Source organism: Triticum urartu, chromosome 1A (assembly GCF_056163025.1).
Source record: "Triticum urartu cultivar PI428250 chromosome 1A, HENAU_Tu73, whole genome shotgun sequence".
In the NCBI taxonomy this organism is placed as follows: Eukaryota; Viridiplantae; Streptophyta; class Magnoliopsida; order Poales; family Poaceae; genus Triticum; species Triticum urartu.
Genome location: NC_141873.1, coordinates 440,044,261 through 440,051,408, shown reverse-complemented (window position 1 = coordinate 440,051,408; position 7,148 = coordinate 440,044,261).

The following is a 7,148-nucleotide window of genomic DNA, read 5'->3' as shown; positions in this document are numbered from 1 at the left end:
GTCATAGGAACCACCGTACTGTTAAGTGGGGTCCAAGAGAACCAGTCAGAATGACTGAAGCGATGCTTAAACAAAACCTATGTCTTCGAATGAAGACTTTGAGAGCGAATCTTGTCCAGAGTCGGGCAAGTCAGCTTTGCTTGAAGCCCAAGTAAAGTTGCCGTGTGAGTTTGAAATCTGACCGTTGGAACACGTGTCGGTTCCTTAGTGACCCAGGGTCATTTCGGACAAATCGGGTCGGGTTGCCAAGTGGCTATAAATAGCCCACCCCCTACAACCATAAATGGTTGGCTGCTCAGATTCAGAGTACGGCTTTTGTCGTTTGAGAGCAACCCACCTCGAAGCCTTTGAGAGAGAATTCCTTGCGAGGATAAAGCCCTAACCACGCAGAGCTAAAGAGAATTAGGCATCACTTAAGTCTTCTTATCTGTGTGATCTAAAGACTTATTACACTTGAGGACTGTGCATCCTCCAGCCGGTTAGGCGTCACGTTCTGAGCATCCAAGAGACATTGTGCATTGCCAGTGAACGAAGTCTGTGAGGGTTTGGGAGTCTACCTTGAAGACTTACCAGAGTGATTGGGCGAGGTCTGTGTGACCTTATCTCAAGGGGAATACGGTGAGGACTGGGTGTCCTGAGCTGCGTGTTCAGGACTGGGTGTCCGGGACTGTGTGTCCTAAGGTTTAAATACCTAGCAGCCCTAACCAGACGTACATTTGTCACAGCAACTGGAACTGGTCCAACAAATCATTGTCTTCAGCGAGTCACTGGTTTCATCTTCCCTTCCCTTTACTTACTGTTACTCCTTGTGAAGTCATTGTATCTCATAGTCATAGGAACATGCATAAGTTATGAAGAAAGCAATAGCAACAAATTAAACGATCATCGTGCTAAGCTAACGGATGGGTCAAGTCAATCACATCATTCTCTAATGATGTGATCCCGTTCATCAAATGACAACTCTTTGTCCATGTCTAGGAAACTTAACCATCTTTGATTAACGAGCTAGTTAAGTAGAGGCATACTAGTGACACTCTGTTTGTCTATGTATTCACACATGTACTAAGTTTCCGGTTAATACAATTCTAGCTTGAATAATAAACATTTATCATGATATAAGGAAATATAAATAACAACTTCATTATTGCCTCTAGGGCATATTTCCTTCAGTCTCCCACTTGCACTAGAGTCAATGATCTGGATTACATAGTAATGATTCTAACACCCATGGAGTCTTGGTGCTGATCTTGTTTTGCTCGTGAGAGAGGCTTAGTCAATGGGTCTGCAACATTCAGATCCGTATGTATCTTGAAAATCTCTATGTCTCCCTCCTTGACTTGATCGCAAATGGAATTAAAGCGTCTCTTGATGTGTTTGGTTCTCTTGTGAAATCTAGATTCCTTTGCCAAGGCAATTGCACCAGTATTGTCACAAAAGATTTTCATTGGACCCGATGCACTAGGTATGACACCTAGATCGGATATGAACTCCTTTATCCAGAATCCTTCATTTGCTACTTCCGAAGCAGCTATGTACTCCGCTTCACACGTAGATCCCGCCACGATGCTCTACTTGGAACTGCACCAACTGACAGCTCCACCATTCAATAAAAATATGTATCCGGTTTGTGACTTAGAGTCATCCGAATCAGCGTCAAAGCTTGCATCGACATAACCATTTATGACGAGCTCTTTTTCACCTCCATAAACGAGAAACATGTCCTTAGTCCTTTTTAGGTATTTCAGGATGTTCTTGACCACTGTCCAGTGATCCACTCCTGGATTACTTTGGTACCTCCCTGCTAAACTAATAGCAAGGTGTAAGTGCATCTAGTGCCACCCCTAGTTGGTTTTGGAGTATTGACGACAAACCTAGTTGAGGGACTAATGTGTTTGTGAGAATTGGAGGATAACACAGGTAGAAGTCCCTCATTGATTCGGTTTTCCTACCAGAGATGACCCCTAAAAATGTATGAAGACATTGATGTCAAAGGTGGTATATGAAGATATTCACATTGAAGACTATGACAAGAGAAGACACCACATGAAGCCTATGGAGCTCGAAGACTTAGATCTTTCGTAGTTCTCTTTCTTTTGTGTTGAGTCATAGGAACCAGACGTGCAGTTGTCACAGCAACTGGAACTGGTCCAACAAATTATTGTCTTCAGCGAGTCACTGGTTTCATCTTCCCTTGCCTTTACTTACTGTTACTCCTTGTGAAGTCATTGTATGTTTGCACTATCTTTTGTCTTCACTGAGTGACTGCGTGTTCTGTGTGGCTTCACAATATCTTCCTACCTGATCCTTACTACATTGCTGCTATTAGTCATTGTGCTTTCACTCTATTGAATACTTGACTATGGCTTGCCTAGTGTAGTCTACCTTCCGCTGCAGGGTAATAGGTTTATTTCTATCGTTTGTCTTCATAACTTCCACGTTTTGAAGACTTCCATAAAAATCGCCTATTCACCCCCCTCTAGTCGATATAACGCACTTTCACAAGGCACACATCAAGTCTGGTACACAGCATTGCATACATGATAGAACCTATGACTGAAGCATAGGGAATGACTTCCATTTTCTCTCTATCTTCTGTAGTGGTCGGGCATTGAGTCTGACTCAACTTCACACCTTGTAACACAAGCAAGAACCCTTTCTTTGCTTGATCCATTTTGAACTTCTTCAAAACATTATCAATGTATCACTACAAAAAAATACACTTCCGTGATGATACGTGTTTGTCACAGTAGGTCGTGTTTTCTGTCATGAATGTACATCCATGACGATTTTATGACAGAATCAATATAGTCATACCTGTGCTGTCGTAGAAGTGTTCCATGACATTACCAAAATTATCATCACGGAAGTGTCCACTTCCATGATGATAAATCGCTCGTCATAGAAGTGCTTTCGTCAAGGGTGACCGACACGTGGCATCCACCGTAACGGAACGCCGTTAAGCTATCAGGTCCAGTTTTGGATCCGATAACCCGTTAACAGCCCGGACCAATGGGGATTTTCCACGTGTAAAATCATCATTGGCTGGAGGAAACACGTGTCAGATCCGTGTTGGCACAGGTGTCACTCATCCAATGGGCGAGATGCGCCTATGATATGTTGACACGTGGACTGGCCTAAAGTGGCCCATAAAGTTTAGATGGGCCGGCCCAACTAAAGGCCCACAAGATTTTGCGGACCATAATGGGCCGGCCCAGCTAAAGGCCCACGAGATTTTGCGGACCATAATGGGCTGGCCCAGGTAAAGGCCCACAAGATTTTTGTGGGCCATAATGGGCCGGCCCAGGTGAAGGCCCAAAAGATTTTTGTGGACCATAATGGGCCGGCCCAGCTAAAGACCCACGAGATTTCGCCAACATTAATGGGCCGGCCCAACTAAAGGCCCACAAGATTTTGAGGACCCTAGTAGGCCGGCCCATTAACTGGCTACCATGCTTTGGGCCAAATGCCGGCCCATATTTGATCCGGTCCATTAATGGCCTACCACGTTCCGGGCCTAATAATGGCCCATATGAGATTCGGCCCGTTAAAAGCCTCCCATGTTCTAGGCCAAATTACAGCCCAGATCAGGTCCGGCCATTTAAGAGGCTTTGGGCTAAATCATGGCCCATATCAGATTCGACCCGTCAACTGGACGCTATGCTTTTGGGCCCACTTGCTAAAGTCCCACTTAGTAATTCGGCCTGATATTAGTTTCGGCCTGTTAAGGGCCCGTTTAACATTTTGGCCCTATATTAATTTCGGCCTGTTAAAAGCCCATCATATAGTTGGGCCTAACTACGGCCCGGTTTGCATCCGGCCTGCTCGCAGCCGATAATCTGATTGGGCCAAACAAGGACCGAGACAATTTTGGCCTGTTAAAAGCCCATGATTTGATTGGCACAATCATGGGCCGTGGTCCATTTCGGGCTGTTGCCGGCCCGTGAGCTGTTCGGCACGTTTCAGGCCCAACCTACTTCTCAGCCTCCTAAAAGCCCATTGAGTTTTCTTGTGAAAAGAGGGCCGACGGTTTACTCGGCCTATTAAAGGCCCGAATCTACTAGTGGGCCAGTTTACATTTAGGCCTTTTAACGGACCAAGATGACGGGGCCCATGATGCGGATCATACATCGTGATTGCATGACGGCCCGATTATGTACCGTAATTTTACGGTTTGGCCGGTTTACTGCGAAGACATGATATATACAGTAAAATAACTGCAACATCATGAATAAGAAAAAACCTAGACTATACAATAAAGAAATTACGGCATATTACATCCACTGGGCATCAAAGTTCGCCACTATGATAATAAAGCACAAGCAGACAGCAAATTACATACACTGGGCATCAAAGATCGCCACCAGTGCAAATAAACACGCCAACAAAATAATATACAAAATCGACAGCACTTCAATAGAGTTGAAGAAAGGTTAGCCCTGCTGGGGAGCTGCAGCGCAAGCAGCTGAGCAAGCTGATGAGACTGCGCTTGTTTAACACTTATATCCTCCTCACTCTGAAAGATAAACAAGCAGACAGATGACAGGTTTTGCACATAAAAGTATCAGTGCTGACAATTCATCACATTTCTTACTGACGAATAAAGTGACACAGTTTAAAATTGCATTAACACAATATGGTATTGTTCAGGTCAAGACATGGCAGGAAATGACATTGTGAAGGAGTTGGCAGCTTCACGACACCATTGGATTACAGATCAAGAACTCATAAGTATCAATGGTTAGTGTGCTGTCAATTTATCCCATTTCAGATTGACAAATAAAGAGATGGTTTAAATAATAATAAAATGATATGACATTGTTCATAGTTAAGACATTGCAGAATATGACACAACAAAGTTTGAAGGCTTGAGAAGGACAAACTTACATTATTGGTGAAGACAGGCTCTATAAAGCCCTTGTCCATGCTGATGGGGGGGCAATTCAAGAAGTTTACCACAGAATCTTCTTCATAAGCATTGCCTTTATTCTACATTTTGTTAAGAGTAAATATAGATGTGATAATATAAGAAAAAAATGGAGAATATTTAAGATAAGATGAAGAGTGATGCTACATAACAAAGTAGCTATAAATGTAAGTACAACGATAAAGGCAAAAGGTACAGCCAAGAGCAATGCACAGCTAAACTTCTTCAGTACCATCGGTGTTATCCAACCTTATGGTAAGAGTAAATATAGATCTGATGTGTAGAAAATGGAGGGCAAAGGAAAATAAGCTGCAGAGTGATGGTACATGAACAACTACCTGTCAATATAAGTACACTAATAAAGGACAACAAGTACTTACAAGAATAATGCATAGCTAAAAAGATTCATTGGCATTGGATATATTCTACACTAATGTAACCATCTATACAGATCAGATAATTTGGAGCGAACAATTGATAAGGAAGCTATTATGCATACTGCTGTCACATAATGAACCAGGTATGTATGCAAGTACAGTGATATAGGACAACATGTACTAACAAGAGCAAAGCAGCGGGCAGCATATTTGCGATATCCTGTCATTCTTTTCAAATCGGAATTCTTCTTCGAGCAGATTTCCTGCAAAAAAGATCCGTAAGGCACATGCAGAAAAGTAGAAGTTCAAATTATCATGTGATTTCATAGACAGTACCTCATCCTGTGAACGAGGTCAGTGCATAACAAGGTTTTTCCATTCAATGTCTTCTAAATTTAGCACAGGATACTTCACCAGAAATTCGTTTATAGACTTGCCATCAAAGTGTGATTTCCTCAGGTAACAGCAATACTGCTGCAATGCTTCCTTGAAAAGCACAAGCAAGCTTTGCTTGTCATGACTATCCAGATTGACCCTCGCCCACTTACAACAATGTAATGTAAATCATTGATGTGTTCAATCAGCAGAAAACAGGAAAATAATCACCATGAATAATAGCACTTACACGTAAGTGGGACAGGAAGATGTGAAAATGGTGTTTGTCTTCACTATAATCTTCCAAAGATGGGAATATATGCACGTAGTCCCTAACAACATTGAAAACATTGTCTTTTAAACTGGGAATACCTGGAATGGGGTTCCAATCTGCAGGATTTGGCCGTCTCTGCAGTTGGGATAGGTCTTCGGCCGGTGGACTTGCTGTACTTTTTGCTGGAGTGGGATTTTTCTGTGGTACGGCTGGTGCTATGGCAACTGAAATCGGCATACCTTTTGCTGGAGTGCAGGTCCTGTGTGGTGGGGCTAGTGGTGTGGCCAGTGAAGTATGGGTACAGTCTGCTGGAGTCGGTCCTATGTTTTGTGTCACTGGTTGTACATCCAATATAAGTGGGGTGCTGTCTAATTTCTCCGGCACAACCACATTTTTCAAGGACTTTGCTGGTGCTCCTTCAAGTTCGGCAATCACCCTCTTCCTTTTTGATGTCTGATGCACAAGAACAACATTTGAGTGAAAAAATATGGTATGATGACAGATGGAATATGTATTGATATTGGATGGGCATGGCATCTCGACATATATGTTGAGTAAACTAAGAAGATGGCGGTGCAACAAAGTAGAAGAAATGCAAGACAGCATATGCAATATACGCGCAATCAATAAAACCTTGCCAAATTAGAACAGGCACCTTGATGGGTGAACATGATAGGCCATCTGCCTTTGACTTCTCGAGGTTAGAATAGTTATTAGGATCATATTCTGAACAAGAATCAACAGGTGGGGAGCGTATGAGTTTCATTGCATCCAGAATGGCACTCAATGCCTTGGTGCCAATTTTGTAAGTCATTGCAGTGTTTAGCTTCAAGAGTGGACTGCTGCTAGTGCGACACAAAGCAGCTACACAGATCATAGTGTAGATATAACGGGAAAACCGTAAGCATCAGAGTAAAATCAGCAAAGTGGAACTTGCTGGAATATATGTGCTAGTATTGCCGGTACAGCTAGAAAGGCTTCGGATACCAGCTCTCTTCAACTGAAGGTGCGGTACTATTAATATCAGTGTAACTCTCAAAGACGACATAGCTCCCCGCATTTCCTTGCTATTCTTATAGGATTCAAGTGGGCAAGCCACTACAAATCCTATTCCCATGTTTACAAAATCCTACGAATCAAAGAGGCCCGAAGAGTTCAAAGTGTTCATCACAACCAACCGTATAGACCTCTATGCTAC